Below are 17,578 nucleotides of genomic sequence, written 5' to 3'. Positions count from 1 at the left end.
AACAGAACATGAAAATTATCAAAAAAACAAGATCAATCAAATAAGAAACAAATCCAAGTGGTCTCATGTTCATATCATTCACCAAGATCCTTTCATGAGGCAAAGAAGGCAAAGCATGCAATTTGAAGCTCATAGAACCAAACAGAATGATTCAAATCAAATCAACTCACAAACATTTCAATAAATCCCCAAAAACTTCATGGCTAAACAGAATTCATAACATGATCTACACACCAAATTTCAAGTCATTTGGACAAAGGGAAGCAAGTCAATTAAAATCCATAAGTCAAAGCATATTCAAACAAGCTCATACAAGGCACCAAATCATGCATCAACTTCAAGCAAGCATAAAACAGAATTGGCATAAGATAAATGGACCAAATCAAAGCCATGACAAACTTCAATGTGTCTAGAATACATGTGCAAAATTTCAAGTCCATCCAATAAACAACAAGAATTTCACAAATCAAATAAGATCATGACTCACAAAAAGTCCACCATTGGTTAAACAGAAAGGAAATTCTCAAACAAATTGGAAATGCCCTCAAAAATCCACAAATATTCACACTCAAACTTAACATCCAGAAAAATCAACATGCCAAAATTCAGATCATTTCAAGTTCATATGGCATGGTAAAGAAATTCCACAAATTGGACAAGAAATGGTGTGACACACATTGTCACACCTCCAATGATCAGGTCATATTTCACAAACCAGAAATGCAAAAATCACAAACTCTATACCAAAATGCTCCTAAAGGTGTCTAGTTTATGCATACAAAATTTCAGCTTCATTGAATTAAGCATCATCATTTCACAATCAAAATAGCAAGCAAGGTGCATCAAATGACATGTATGAACATTCTCTAGGCAAAATGAAAATCCAGGCGTGCACAATTTTTTCAAAAATCACCATAAAATAGTAGGCATGGCAAGGATCATGGCACAAAAAATCTCATGCAAATTGGATCATTATTTTGTGAGATATGAATTTTTTAACATGGAGAAAAATTTAAAAATGATGAATGGAGACATGTGAACATGGATGAAGGCAATGTAATAAAATCCTAAGCCAAAATTGAAAATGCTATCGCCCGGAATCGATCCACTGGCGAGTTTAAAATGAGCGCGCGCCTAATGAAACTATGCGTTTCATTAAAGGAGGTGGCGCGCTGCTATTGGCTGCATGGGCGAGAAACAAAGAAAACATGCACACACACGGCCAGGCGGATCAAACGAGTTTCTGGAATCAAATTCTTAGGGTTCATGTGACATTCATCATGTTCATCATCCATTTTCCAGCTCAAGAACGAAACATCACCAAAATCAAAAATGAACACATCAATAGCTTCATCTTTCCAAGCACAACAACATGCTAACATCCATTAAGCTTAATTCTAACTAATATGGACGGATCGAATCAAAGAAGTTTCACACATCAATTTTAAAATCAGCATAACTCAACCAATTCTTGATGAAATTCGATGGTTCAAAGCGCAAATTACTCTACAATCAAAGATCTATAGAATGCACATCATGATTTCAGCAATTGCAATGATCGAATTCTAACCTTTATGAAGGTGCAGAACTGGAATCGTGGTTGTTTGGCCTTGTAGTATGCAAACAGAACTTCTTTGATGCTCCAGTAGATGAATGAGTGAAGATCCAATGCTCAATGATGCTTGATGTAGCTCAAAAATGCAACTGCCATGGAAGATGCTTGATGTAATAGTTCCAAGAAACAGCACGAAATTGATGAATCCTTGCTTGCAAAACCTTCAATATTGCTTGTGGATGATGGCACAATGAAGAACTAGGCAAGGTTTTTGGAGAATTCGCAGAAAAATGAGAGAAAAAGTTTTGAGAGAATTTGCAATTTTTGATCTAGATCTGAGATGAATGAATGTTAATCCGAAATTCTGTTAGAATTATGATTATATATGGTGGATTAAAGAAGATGCTAATCAGGATTAAGCCAAATGCAAAGTAATTAGGGAAATCAAGTGTTATGTCCAATTTGCCATTCACCCCTCATGTGCATGAAACTCTTGCTACAGTGCACGAAAATCTGTCCAAACACGCTCCAAATATCATTTTTAATCAAATGCAATTGATAGGAAGTGTGAAAAATGCTTATTTTTGAAAGTGAACTTTTCCCTCCAAAATTCAAATCCAATTCCAATGAAAAATGCCAAATTTTTGTGATGATTTTTGATGAAATATAATGAATGATTATGATAGAGCATGTTAAACCAAGATTGTAGCAAAAAACCCCACTCCATTTGGCCAATTGGTGTGAAAGTTATGCAAGCTTGAACTTCAAATTGTCTTGACAATGATTTGATCATAACTTGCTAACCACAAATGAGAAATGGATGTTCTTGGACTTTTTGGAAAGGTGAGAGCAAGATCTTCAACTTTCATGTTGGACAAAATTTCATTTGAAGCTTGTATGATGATGTAAATTTGAGGAGAAGACCTTTCCATTTTTGGCAGTTTGAAATTATAGGTCACTTACTATTTTTGGAAACTTTTCATCTGACCTCAAATTCTTCAATGTTGATCTTTGCAATGTCAAATGAGACTTGTATGGACATGAATGAGGCCTCTCAAACCATCTCCCACCTTCAAATCCATGAATTCAGGCACAGTTGACCACAGTTGACTTTCTAGGGTTTCAGATGAAATTCAACTTGACTGTTGAGCTTTGATCATCCAATCTTTGGCCAAATCACTTCAAAATGATCCCTAGGTCATGTGAACATGTTGAACCAACCTTAGGGCTTTGCTTCCTTGAAAAGTGCACTTGCTTGCTTGCTTGACTAGATCTCCTGACCAGTTGACCTAATCTTGTCTGATGACTTACACTTGGGCAATGGACAATGCAATGTTATGAAGTGGACAATGTTATGTTAATGACCTAATATGAAAATGTATGTACAAAAAGGTAGGTGCAAATTTGAGGTGCTACAATAAGGTGAAACCCGTAATCCACCAAAATGGATGATTGAACTTGATGATGACTTGACCATCCCCTGACCTTTGTTTGTGTTCGCCTTGTGTGTGATCCCTTGTTTGTGATTGTTGCATTCATGCATACATGCACATCATAACATCCATCACAAAAAAAATTCAAGGAACTAAGGTCTTTTTTGCAAATATTTTCAGACCATCGATTGTGGACGAAGGAACTCTAAGAAGTACAGTTTCAAATGTCCTGATTTGAAGGAATTAAGGAAATTGTCATCCTTTGTACTAGATCCCTTGGACTTCAAGCAACATCATGGGAAGATTTTTTCTGTATTATCTACTGATATAATTGAAGTACTCCTGAGTGTTTTGGTTCAGTTATATGATCCTCTCTATCGGTGCTTCACTTTTCCAGATTATCATCTTGTATCCACGTTGAAGAGTATGCCCATCTCTTGGGTATACCCGTACCTGACAAGATGCCTTTTAGCGGATTGGAGGAGGTCCCGAGATCTCATGTCATAGATGAAGCTCTTCATCTGAAGAAGGCTGAGATTGCTGCTCATTTGGTGAAGAAAGGAGGTATTCTTGGGTTGACTTCTGAGTTCCTCATTGGTAGAGCTACTATTTTTGCTCAGGCCGGTAGCATGGATGCTTTTGAGGCTATCTTCGTTTTGCTCATCCATGGTCTGGCTTTGTTCCCTAACATTGACGATTTTCTTGATGTTAATGCCATTATAATTTGCTTGATTGGGAATCCTGTTCTGACTCTGTTGGGTGACATGTATTTCTATTTGCATTTGAGGAATTCTAAAGGTGGTGGGACTATTTTATGTTGTGTTCCTCTTCTATACAAGTGGTTTATTTCGCACTTGCCTCAGACGCCTGTTTTCATGGAGAACCGACAATGTCTACGGAGGTCTCAGAGACTTATGTCTCTCACTAATGATGATATTGTTTGGTATAATTCTATATTAGGTAGCTTGGACATTATAGATAGTTGTGGAGAGTTCTCTAATGTGCCTCTCATTGGTACACAAGGAGGAATCAACTACAACCCAGCAATGACCCATCGTCAACTTGGGTTCCCCTTGAGAGATAAACCTAATAACACTCAGTTAGAAGGTCTATTTTATTAAGAGGGTAAAGATCCCCAACTTTTGAAGAAAAGGATGATACATGCTTGGCATAATATGCATAGGAAAGGAAGATCCGAGCTTGGTCCATGCAACTGTGTAGCTTTGGAAGCTTACACCATTTGGGTGAAGAAGAGATCTTTGGAGCTCAAGATGCCATACGCTTGTGAAAGACCTATATTTGTGGTTGTGGCTGAGCCATCAACTCTCCCTAACCAATATGTTGAGGTGTTGGAAGACGCACTTGCCAAAATGAAGCAAGAGAGAGACATGTGGGAAGAGTGGTTCCATGCTTTGAGCTGAAAGCATGAGGACTTGCAGCTTGAGTCTAAAGACAAGGATGCGCTTATTGAGATTCTTGAAAACCATGCAGTGAAGAGACAGAGAGAGCCAGAGGGTTTATCTTCCTTTAGCAAGCCTCAACCTTCCGGTGTTCGGAAGAAGATTGTTGAACAACTAGTTCTTGAAAAGGCTCAGATGAAGACATCCTTTGAGTCCGAGATTCAATGCATCCGAAGGAAGTATGCACCCATAGCCATATCGTCTGATGCAGTTGCTAGGGATCCTTAGGATGATAGTTTCCTTTTCTTCTGTATTTGTATTTTGGTTTTTGAAATCATACTCAGTGTAATCCTTTCAATTTTTATGAGTAAAAAGAGATTTTATGGTCAATCGAATTATTATTATTAATTGTTATTATTTGAATGTATATATTTGCAAATGAGACTTCATATATTCCTTGAAATTAAAAACAATAAAAAAAGCATTGTATTTCATGCATCATTTGCATAACAGGTTTTCTTCCGCCAGATGACTTATTGGTTCTTCTTCTATGCATCAACCAAGATGACTCACCGCTACAATACTCATGATAATCAACCAAAGAGAATGGAGCATCTAGAGCAAGAGAACAGAGAGTTGAAGGATGAGATCGCCAGACTTACGACACTGATGGAATCCGTGATTGCTGCTCAAAATTTGTCATCACCGTCTCCCACAACTCCTCGTCCTCAGAGGACTGTCATTTCTGAGATTGTTTCATCAATTGTTCCTATTGCTGCTGTCAGCCAACCCATTCCTGATATGCCTGCTGGATTCCCTTGGGGGATGTTGTCGTACCCCAAAATTTGCCCTCCCCTTTTCACCTTTCATCCGACCCATGACTTAAGATTCACCAACATTCATCCACTATGCATCATGTTTTCATTTTAATGTAAACTCTAATTCACGTCTGAGGTCAATCGTTGACTTTCTAGTCAACTAGTTGACCAAAGTCAACCACCCATTCCCAAATCCACATTCTCTCGATTTTGGTAAACATTGGTCATTATCTATGCCTTTTCGATCATGGTACTTTTAATTTCGAAATTCATTCTAATTTAAGTTAATTGACTTTTAAATTTTTAATTCGAGTTTAATTAATTAATTTCAAATCAAGTCTAATTCCAAATTAATTATGGAACTTTAATTTAATTTTTAAATTGATTTCTAAACTGATTTCAATGATTCGAACTTTAAAATAATTGATTTTAATAAATTTTAGATTCTTTAAATTGATTTTAAATCTCAAATTGGTGCTAATTTTAAACTAGTGAACTTTAGATTTTTTTAAGTGACCTAATATCAAATTAATTATAATTTTTAAATTAATTTGATTCTAATTGAACTTTCAATTTGATTTTTATGGAGTTTTTTTATTGGATTTTTAAAATGTTTATTTTTATATTAGTTTTAGGAATTATTTTAGATATTCAATCACCATATCCATTTAGTAACCCAATGTCCATTTTAATAACCTATATCCAAATCCATTTACCATGTAAATAACCAATTATCATGTAAATAACCAATTACCATGCTAATAACCAATATCCATTTTAAGCATCCATTCACCCTTAACCTACAACCAGTATCCATATCCATGTTTCACAAGTTAGCACATCACATGTCTGGCAGTGCAACGTCCTAACGAAATGGCAAGACACAGAATGCAGCGACAAAATGCAGGTGGTTTAACTAAGTTGCAGGCCAAAATAATCTGCAGTACAACATAAGTGGGAATGCCAAATGGAGAACTCCAAAGCATGAAACGCATAGCAGCACGAAACGCCAACGCAGGTTTAACAACAGAAATCGACCACCTGCATTTTTTCAAACCAGAGCAAAATAAGCAATCAACTATAACACATAAATGCAGGACGGAGAATAAAAACTCACCAACTAACTTAAATTTCACAACTAACATGCTAATAAAACATTTCATTTTCTAACTAATTTATGAATTTCAAATGAATTTCATTGCAATATGAGTTGCATTTCATAACAGAATTGTGAGTCATATATAACTACGTTTCGCTGCAGGGTCATGGTGGCTTCAATTTTCTCTCAACAATCCCTCTCTGCGCTCACGCTTCGAACCAACAATAACGGGTACAATATCATAGAAAGAAGAGGAAGGTGATGCGAAGAAGAATAAGAAGGGAAAGATCTGAATCGGTGAGAAGTAGAGACTCATACCTGTTTGCTATCAAACCGAACCTCAGAGCTTTGCAAATCGTGGCCGAACCGTGGAGCTGTGATGAGGAGCGAATGATTTCGGAATCCATACGCGTCGCTGAGTGCATTCGAGCTCCGATTTGGATTTAGCGGCGGAGTTTAGGCGCAATGAAAAGAAGAGGAGTTATCACCTAATTCAAGCCCATGCTTTTCGGTTTATCATCATCGATGGAGCAACCGCGTCGAAATCACTTCGAGTTATTCCCTTGCTCCGTTTTACTTTTGTCCCGATTTCAGTTCTGTTTCGCGATCTGCAACGCAATCCGTAGGACCATAGGAAGACGTGAATCAGACGCTCCTTGTTGCTGCGATTTAATTATCGGTGTTGATGTTGAAAGCTTGGGATCAACGAGGATGAAGAGGAAGTCGAGTATATCCAGATGACTGAGCCGGAATCATGGCCGCTCGTATGGAGAAATGGTGAGGAGTGAGGACGATGAGAAAGATTCGTCGAATGTGATTGCACGCGAGAGCATACTTATCTGTATGAATGTTAGTTATCTGTATGAATGTTAGGGTTGAAGATAGGAGATTCAGCGACACAATTTTGGTGTTGTTCAAAAGGGTGAATTGCTCCATTAGGATACTGGATCGCTCCATTAAGATGTTGGATCCTTGAATTATTCAGTTTGGGCTTAAAGCCCTAATGTATTTCTTCTTGTTCCTTTTTTCTCTTACACACCCATTCGCGGTTTTCACCCCTCTCTGCTGGCATGGATTTCGTTATGGGCCAGGATTCCCGGGCCCATGCGAAATTATCATTTTTTGCTGCCTACTACATATTCCTAGGCCTAGATTCTGCATGGGCCTATTCTTGCTGTTAATTATCAGTTAACGTTTTGATTAGAATAATTAAAATTAATTTAATTAAAGTGTTTTTTAGGATAATTAGAAATTTAGGTCTTAATTTATTAGGCCATTAGAAGACTTAATTTTTATTTTTAGCATACATAATATAATTAGGATTAAGTTCTAATTAATTTTGATTAAGTTTTGATTGATTAATGGTGCGTAAATAGATTTTATATTAGACTATTCTTTTAGATTAATTTGTTTTCAACTCACGACTTTAGGATAGTTAATTTTGAATTAAAATTTTAATCAATATTTTTTTAACTAATCTATTTTTTGGATATGATCGTTTTGCCCCTAGGTAGAAAAATATTGATTTTAATACATGCTCCCCTAGTTTAGGCCTTTAATTAGAATTATCTAATGTTATTTAATTAATTTAATAATACTATTGTATATGTTTCGATTATTATTTTCCCACCGATTAGCATTGATCAAAGGACACTTTGGTCAACCAAATCCTTTGTAATCATGTTGTAAGCCCCAATTCAAGTGATCAAAAGACCCTTGATCACTTGATATGGCAAGTTCATTACGCTCAAGCTATTGTGGATATGCTTAATCTCAGGAGCTCAAAATCTCAAGGTTCAAATGTAAGGTTAAGACTTCAAGTCAACATCAATCGAGTATAGCTAGCAAAGTGGGCTACATTCTCAAGCATAACAAAGGTCAACACTTGGTAAATAAGATTCAAATTGTATGAAACGAGTCTTAAGTAATAAGGAATGATGAGACGGAGTTTCTCCTATCCTTGTCTAGAGCGACTTTGCGTACAGGGCGTAGGCCCCAGCTATTCAAAGCGTTCTCCCTTATTCATAGACTTGAGTGCAATACGAATCGAATAAACTACCAAGTCTTCTTCACGCAAGACAACATCAACACAAAGAGCAACGATGAAGACCCTTCTCCAACAACTTGTCAGTTAAGAGAAGTATCACGTGCCACGAGCCTTAAGTAGTAAGGAATGATGAGACAGAGTTTCTCCTATCTTTGTCTAGAGTGACTCTGCGTATGGGGCACAAGCCCCATCTATTTAGGACATTCACCCTAATTCATAGACTTTAGTGTGATTCCTATTAGTCGACTGTCAAGTATCTTATTGATTTATTCTCCATTCTAATCATTCCATTTAATCATTCAATCATTCTTTTGCCTCCTTAATCACCTTGTTTTCAGCCCTAGCAGGCTGAACTACGAAAGCTCTGATTTTTTATTGCACTATAAGGATACGTAGGTAAGAGAATTCAGATTCTTCGCGAGCTACCTTATTTATCAATCTACCCTATTTATCGATCAATCTTTCAACACCCCAAAAAGTGGAACATCTTTGGCTATCATCAACTTGTGGTTGTACACCCTCTTCTAATCCAATTCTTTGCCTTGTAAGGTGTTAAACCTTGACACCATTCTTTGCCTTGTGAGGTGTTAAACCTTGGCTATTCGATTTTGATCTTTGCCTTGAGAGTTATAGACTCTGGCATCTAACCTTTCTTTTCCCTGTAAGGTGTTAAACCTTGGCTATTCAATTTTGATCTTTGCCTTGAGATTCATAGACTTTGGTATCTGACTTTCTTTTCCTTGAGAGGTTTTAAACCTTGGATATTCGATTTCGTCTTCTTCTTGAGAGTCATGGACTCTGGCATATCTATCTCTTTTACCTTTTGTGGTGTTAAACCATGGTTATTTGATTCAATTCTCATCCCTGAGAGTCATAGACGCTGGCACTTGATTCTCTTCGCCATGTAAGGTGTTAAACCTTGGCAATTCAATTCTTTGACATCATCAGTTATAGAATTTTATAGTTATACCTTACCTTGAAGGTCATGAACCTTGGCATTCCTTTTCAACCTTGAAGGGTATTAAACCCTGGAAAATCAATCTCATTCCCTTTTCTTTCAGCCGTCATGGGCTGAACTACAATTGCTCTGATTTTCTCATTGCACGATGAGAATAGTAAGCACGAGGGTCTGAATCCTTCGCGAGCATACTTATTTATTATTCTCTCTCCCGCCTTGTGGCACCATTCATACCTTTCATGATCCATTATCTACCTTCAATCATAAACCGTTCACCTAGTGACGCATTGTTTCCTTGAAACCGAAATACACTTTCTTTGGGATTCCATATATACCCTTTTAGGACCATATAGTGAAGAATCCGCATTTGTACCTAGAGTTGTTTGGATTGTCCCCAGACATTTAATTCCTTCTTTTTTGGCTCAACCATATAGTGACACTGCGCTGTAGGCCCTCACTTGTGGTTCGTTCCACCTTCCCTATATGGTACAAATTCCATTTCTCTTATGGATTCCAATGTATATCTGACCTTTGGTTTCAAATCATACTTCTTGGGTTACTTGTTACCAAACCTTCGATTCTGTGACTTTGGTCACTTCACTCCATTCATCTCCATGATACATTCATAATCTACAATCACTCACTCCATGTGATATATCAGTTATTTTTGAGCCAAATACACTATTTCTTTGTCAATTGAGGTGGCAGAACTGATGGGCAAGCGCGCGTGTTCCACAATCACCTCAGTCAATTGCGCCACACACTTGGTAATCAAAAGGAAAGACTGAGATTAAAACATGACATGATGATCAAATGGTTCTGGACACGCTAACACACCACTGGAGCTAGGGCTCCGGTCATCTTCTCCGGTGGACCTCGCCGGACTGGTCCACCTTCAACTTAATGGAAAATGAAAAACAAGGACACTATTTCAAAGAGAAAATGCTCAGGGGCTCGAATCTGGCCTCAATTTTCTCCAATTCCAAGTATATTAAAAGATACAGGGATTTGAATTTTGAGGATCATCAACTGAATTGCTTCGATTTGACCTCAAAACAACTCAATCTTGTTGCCTACATTGGTAGGACTTCAGCCAACCAAAAATCAAAGAGAATGGTGAATAATTGAGAGAGAATCAAAGAGATAAATTTTATGAAAAATCACCTTCGAGGAGCTTGAATCTTGCTTCCAATTGTCCTTGGATTGACTTCAGAAGCTTGCAGGAAGTGAATTGGATCAAAGAATGGCTTGGATTCTTGGAGTTTCAACTTTAAAACAAAATTGAAATTGAAACTAGATTTTGAATTGAAAACCTTCATGTTTACCCTCTAATGGTGAAGGGTAGGGTTGTAAGATTAAAGCTTGGGCAAGGTGTCCATAATTCTGAGCATGAGGCAATGTATTTATAGGCTAGGCAATTGATTTCCACACACTTCCATCAAAATGCCAAAAATAGCAATTCTCACTTGCATTGATGCGTGGGCGTGTGATAGGCCCATGAAGTGATGTCAAAAGGTCCAAAATTGATCATGAGCAATGCTGAAAGTGTGCCATGAAGTCATGCAATTGGAATTAGGAAAAGGTAATGAGATTCATCCAAATGGAACCTTGAAGAAAATCCATGTGCAAGTCACTCAATCCTTGTCCAAATGAAGTGATTTTGGACTTTTTAGAAAGGTGAGATCAAGGGGAACAACTTTCGTGTTGAACACTTTTTCATTTAAAGCATTGATCATGATGAATTTTGAGGTGGAAGTTTGGGAAATCAAACATAATTGAAATTTCTCTAAGTCAAATGTTCACTTCTTCCACCTTGAATAACTTTTTCTATGGGATTCAAATAGAAAGAGTTCCTTCATAAAAGTTTTATCTCTTTAAAACCTATTTAATTTAGTCACAAATTTGATCTCATTTGGATTTGGCATGAAGAACATGGGGACCCATATATGATGTCTAGAATCATGTGAACCATCTCTTGATTGATATCCTTGCATTGAGGGTCTCAAACCCTATATATGAGCTTGATGAGGCATTGGTGGATGCACACATTACCTACAAAAGAAACAAAACTATACTTAGACATATTTTGGTATTTTGGTTAGTAAACAAAGAAAAACAAAGTACGATACAATCAAATATGTTTGGTGATCTCTCCCAATGCAAACCCAATGAATGAGGGGCGAGGAGGATGCCAATGTGTGATTCTAAAGCTAATGCATATGATGAGATAGCATGAAGGATCTTAGGGTAAAAATTGGGGTCTTACACCTCCCACTTAAAAAACTAAGTTTTAGATAGTTTTGAAAAAGTTTTTGCTAGAGTTTGAAAAACGAAATGATTTGCGCAATTTAAGAAAATTTTGGCGTATAAAGAGGTTATTCTTACCAATTGGAATTTGCACATAACGCCTTAAACAACACACAAAGAAATCAAGATCGAATCTTAGAATTTTCCAAAATATACAAAGCAATGTTGTGTGTATACTAGATGTGTATTTGTACAATTTTAATACAGTGAGGATTCTTCAATAACAAATTCCAACTTAATCTTTAACAAGAAAAATTGGAATTATTGATTCTAACAAAACCTAATCTCACCCAAGGAGGAACCTAACATCATACGATTCTATGAAAGCCATAAATAACACCTAACATGAAATTTCTACGAAATTAAAAAAGCGGGGGGGGGGGGGGGGGGGGGGGGGGAGAGAGAGAGAGAGAGAGATGTCTCACACATATTCAGTTGAACTCTAAATACATCCCTCAGCAAAATGGTATGAAGATAAATAATAATGTATGTAAAACTCTTAGTGAATGTACACATCATATGGCAAATATGTGAACATGAATGTTTTAGTTAATTGTCTAGTTCTTTTAAATGATAATATAAAATTAAGGTCCAAAATGTTAAAATATTGATCATTATTGATAATAGATCAATATATTAATAGTTTAGCTTGTGATAGAAGTTTTCCTTTTTTTATCTTTTTTCATAAGTTTGTTATATTGGTTTCTGGATATAGAAAGTTGTTAGGGTGGTTATTGAGTAGTTAGGGAAACTGTTTTTTCAGTTACAAGTTACCTCTTTATATATACTTGTTTGCGCTCTTGGTTGCTTCTAAGTTCAATAACAATATTGCATGCTTCACTACATCATCTTTTTCTTCTTACTTCATTCTCCACTCATGGAGTTTTCTTCATTCATCATGCTCGTTTAAGTTTCTTTCATGGAAGTTTTGTATTCTTAAGATGGTACCAACTCCTTCATCGATCTACCTTTTCCATTAACCTATTGCTTCCTTCGTTCTTTCTGTTTTTCCATTATGGCTCAACCGCGAGTTACACCACCAGAACCATCTTCTGATCCTAATAACCCTTACTATGTTCATCCTAGTGATTTACCTTCATGTATAAAAGTTACACCTATTCTTGAAGGCTACAACTATCATTCTCGGGTGAGATCCATGTGACGAGATCTTGGTGGAAAGATGAAGCTCGATTTTGTTGATGGCTCCATTCAAGTCCCAACTGATGATTTTGATCCTTCATTTTATGCATGGATCATGTGCAAAATGCTTGTTCATTCTTGGTTACTTAACTCAATTTCTGAATCGATAGCTCAATTGATAGTGTTCATGGAAAACACCATTGATGTCTGGAATGATCTCAAAAAGACACTTTCTCAAGGTTATTTAGTTCATATTGTAGAATTGCAACAAGAAGTTTATTCTCTTAAGCAAGACTCAAAGCCTGTTACTGAATTTTATTCCACTTTGAAAGTTCTTTGGGAAGAGTTGGAGATTTACATGCCAATTTGAACGTGCACGTGGAGAAATCGGTGTTCTTACGAGGCCATGAGAAAAGCCATGAAGAATCACAAGATGCTTAATGTCAAAAGATTCCTCACTGGGTTAAATGAGAATTTTGTAGTGGTGAAATCTCAAATCTTGCTCATGGATGCTCTACCTGAAATGAATAGAATATTTTCCATGGTTCTTCAACTTGAAAGGCAACATTTTTATGCACCAGTTGAAGATTCTCAAACTTTAATCAATGTCGTTGGATACAAGAAATTCAATTTAAGACTTAGCAATTCAGTAGCACAATCTGTAGCGGGGTATTCGTTACCATTAGAGATATTGACTAAATCCAAGGTAAACCATACAAGTCGAGTCGCCACCGCACTTCTATTTATCCAAAGGAATGGTTAGAAAGCGAACAAAAACCTAATAGTTTTAACAAAACTAATAAAAGAAACAGAGATCTGGGTAAGGGGGTTGGTTATGCAATGGGAAGGTGTTAGGCACCCAAAACATCCTAGGTACTCCTAGGGAGCCTTTTTAATACTTGTTGTAAGGTAGTTTGTCTCTTGAAAATTTTATTTGTGCAAACATGATTGAAGAGATGAGAAGAGAATGTACAAGTTATTTACATTTTGTGTTTGGATGGATAAACCCATTGCCTACATACCATCTTATAAAAAGATTAGGATCAAAACATCGTAGTTCGGGGTAAAAATCTCAAAACAAATTGGTGAATTGATTGGTCCAAAAGCCTTAAGGTCTTTTGTTATCAAAGGGTGAAAACTCAACCAAACCACAAATCCACCATGTGAGGATAGCTTCAACATGCTAGTGAGGGGTTAACCCTATAATAAGCATGGAAGACTCATTGTCCATCACTAAGGATATAGGTGAGTATTACATCTACCACAAGGATAACTCAAACCTAATAGCTAAAGGTTATGGAAAATTTTGATTAAGAAAGTGGTCATTGGAACCACAAAAGGGAAATTTGAATGGGTTATATTTACCAATTAGAAGTATATACAAAAGTAGTCAAAGTTGACTTAAAGATTCAATTCAAAATGAGTATTATGAAAAGAAAGTTTGAAAATCAAAAGCATAAGGCTTAGGTTTCTAATGTTGAAAACAAAGGTTAAATGTTTGCACAAAAAGGGTTTTGGCTTGGGTTAGAGTGGAGAGATGAAGAAGAAGGGCTAAGTCCTAAGGAAAACAAAAAGATGAGGGATAAGAAATGAAACCACACTAGGAGTTCCTCTCTTGAGATCATATTGATGATCCAAGTAGCTCCCATCCTTTGGAATAAGCAAGCACAAAGTATAAGCAATCAAACAAGTCTCATAAGAGATCCTCAATGTATCTTGTATCTTCCACTTGGATGAACATGGTAATGATCCTCCAATTAAGCTCAAATGGAAACTCCTAGTTCAAGAGAACACACATCAAAAGTTCCATGGGGTAAAACACTCTCCTAACCAGAGACCAGGGAAACAACAAACTAATAGGGAGATTAAGACTCGAGCCTAATAGTTGTCATGCAATCAACATCCCTAAATTGAGGTCTCTAACAAGAACTTAACTCACAAGTAAACAAACATCACACACTATATCCATACAAGAGGCTCAAACAATGGGTGGGCTTTAGTCAAGAGTGGTCATGTCAACCTCGACAAACAAGCCAAACTGTAAAGGGTAATCTGTAGCTCTTAACCACTAACATTGAACGTTAGGGTGAAGCTGATCAAATCGGTAATGAGGATGAGACCTCGTGCTCTTAACCCTGGCCAGGGTGAGCTCATGACAAAGAAAGCATGGGGATCCAGAAAGTGGGATCCTTTTCCACTTGACAGACTCTTGGCAAAGATCTGGGGCACATGTTCAGAAGCATCAGCACGAAGTGCGAGCATAAAGAACGACACACTGAGTAACGGGGGATTGGCTACTAATCCCTTTTATCCGTCAATTGCCTCTTCTCTTGGAGGTCTTATCAAATATAACACATGCCTCTTCTTGGAGGTCTTTGAGCATAATTTTAAACAAACACAAACAGAGCCTCTGAAGGAGGACTTGCCAGCAAAATGCCTGCCAAAAAGGTGACAGGACTTCAGACTACATGAAGTAAGAAGCTAACTACCTGAGTGGTGTGTCAACCATAATACAAAGCTTAAGCAAGAGCTAAAGCAAGCAAGCAACTAAGGTACCTGTACAAAGACTAAACAGTCAGTACTTCAGTCATAAAACCAGAAAACAAGCAGTGAAACCCTCTAACAGTTACACAATTCAGTGCATAAGTTCCCTTGCATTCAAATGAGCTCATGAGCTCACCACATCGATTAAAACCCTACAAAACAATAACAGGTCAGTACTCAATGTATTTGCATCTCACAAAGTGAGAACAAACCCAATTACCAATGCTAAGTATCCAATCCTGAAACAAAACAACAAAGTTAGCTTATGTACATCCAATCAACACAACAAAGCATAAACAACCAATGGCATAAGATGAATCAAATCACAAGCCCCAAACAGAACCATATGAACCCCTAAACACCAATCACCATGGCCAAAGATCCACCATACTCCAAATATCATTCAAATGCTTCAAAAAAGCCTAAAAAATATGCACAAAATGAGCTTCCAACTTAGAAAATTCATACCAAATCAGAAATGCATGCAATGACTTTGAGATATTTTGTATAAGTTTCTCATGCCATGAATGTTCAACATGCAAAAAATCAAGTCCAGAATGATGCAAATGCTATGTGAACAAAAATGCACCAATTCAATGTCAAAAATGTGACACAAATTGTCACACTTTTCTCTATGTGTCAAAAATGATGATAACATGTGAGAAAAAATCCAAACCAGTGACCAATAATTCATGTCATGTATGAATGTCATGTATGCAAAAGAGTGGATCAAATGGCTCAAAAATGAGGATTTCACAATACATTGAATGCACTAGGTCAATTTGGCACAACATCAATTCAAAAAATTTCACATAAATATCCAGGCACAAAAATTTCATGAATTCAGCACCATAAAAAAGTAGACATCAATACAAAACTATGAAAAAAAATTGGGACTCATTTGGACAATTTTTGTATTTTTTATGAGTTTTACAAAGTGAATAAAATAATTGAAATAACATGGAAAATGGAGGGAAATGAAGATATTTGAATAAAATCCAGAAAAAACCACAACCATCTGATATGACGCGCTCCTTAGATAAATGGCTCACATTCAAACAGTGAAACACGCCGTTTCATTAAACGACTCAGCATCCCAGTCATTGGTCAAAGCACGCGTGGCCATGGTCAAAAGCATCCTATCCAATCAAACGTCCACGCAATGGAACACATGGCCTCCACATCATCAAAACCCTAACAACACGCAGACGCCGGAGCTCCGCTCCGGTCGTCTTCTCCGGCGAGCCCTACGGTGGCGCCTCCACAAAATTTTCCAGAATTTCCCCAGGCTTACATCATTCCACTCGGTTTTCCACGCTGGTTCCAAATCTCCACTTAGTTTCTCCTAATTCCTCCTAGGTTTTTCAAATCGAAGAGAGAAAGTTTCTAGATCCAAACTTCCAGTCACAGTTACATCCTCAATTCTCACTCAAACTCAAATCTAATCATATATTCGTGATCTACTCATCAATCTCTACAGTTCTATAACATAAACACAGCAAAAGGAGAGATCGAAAATTGAGTCACCTTGAACTTGAAGCTTTCTGTGCACGCGTTCTCTCAAGCTCTACTACTCCAGATCAACCTCCTTGAACTCCCTTTGAAGCTTTGTGCAAAAAGAAACGGTTGAAACCTCTTGAATATGCTTCAATTTCCAAATTCCATTGCCATGAGAATGCTCTTGATCTGCTCGAATTCTGGCTGAATTGCTCCAAACAGTGGATGATTCTTGCTCAGTGAAGCATGAGGATCAAGAATATGCAAGGATCTTTGAGGTTTGTATGGAGAAAATGGAAATTCGAAGAGAGAGAAAATTTGAGAGAGTTCTTGAATTTTGATCTGAAATTGTTTGTTATGGCAGTTATGATTAGGGTTTTGGTACTTATACTCCTTGCTAATGACAATGCTAATCCTCTTTTCCATTTACTAATCATGATTAGTGAGATATGATGCAACTTGCAAAAATGCAAAATGAGCTCACATGCCCATAATACACGTGTTCATCTCCATGCTAGGGCTTCAATTCACTCATGAACAACCAAGGGCTAGGATTTGAAGATCAATTTGCTTGCATCTTAAGCCAAAAATGAATGGTGAAGATTTACTTCAAAATGAACATGTGTGAAATAATGAACATTTGACCATGATTCCTTTGCACAATTGAGCCAAATGATGTTACTTTGAGATGCCTTGAACATGAGAAGCACTTTGCAAAAAGAATGAACCAATTTGAAGCATTACATCAAAAGTTATGCCATTTTGAATTTCCATGCACAC

The 17,578-nt window shown here is 37.0% G+C and overlaps 1 long non-coding RNA gene across 1 annotated transcript; it reads right to left on the bottom strand.

Annotated features, from left to right (window-relative positions):
• Positions 1-5,917: 5,917 nt before the first annotated feature.
• On the bottom strand, positions 5,918-7,397 carry LOC127096884 (uncharacterized). Its single transcript, XR_007792850.1, has 2 exons — positions 6,624-7,397; positions 5,918-6,247 (listed from the first exon to the last, which is right to left on the bottom strand). It is a non-coding gene; the product is annotated as an uncharacterized LOC127096884 (long non-coding RNA).
• Between the last annotated feature and the right edge of the window lie 10,181 nt (positions 7,398-17,578).

The sequence above is a fragment of the Lathyrus oleraceus genome, chromosome 6 (assembly GCF_024323335.1).
Source record: "Lathyrus oleraceus cultivar Zhongwan6 chromosome 6, CAAS_Psat_ZW6_1.0, whole genome shotgun sequence".
In the NCBI taxonomy this organism is placed as follows: Eukaryota; Viridiplantae; Streptophyta; class Magnoliopsida; order Fabales; family Fabaceae; genus Lathyrus; species Lathyrus oleraceus.
This window is presented reverse-complemented; position numbering and strand designations above follow the sequence as displayed.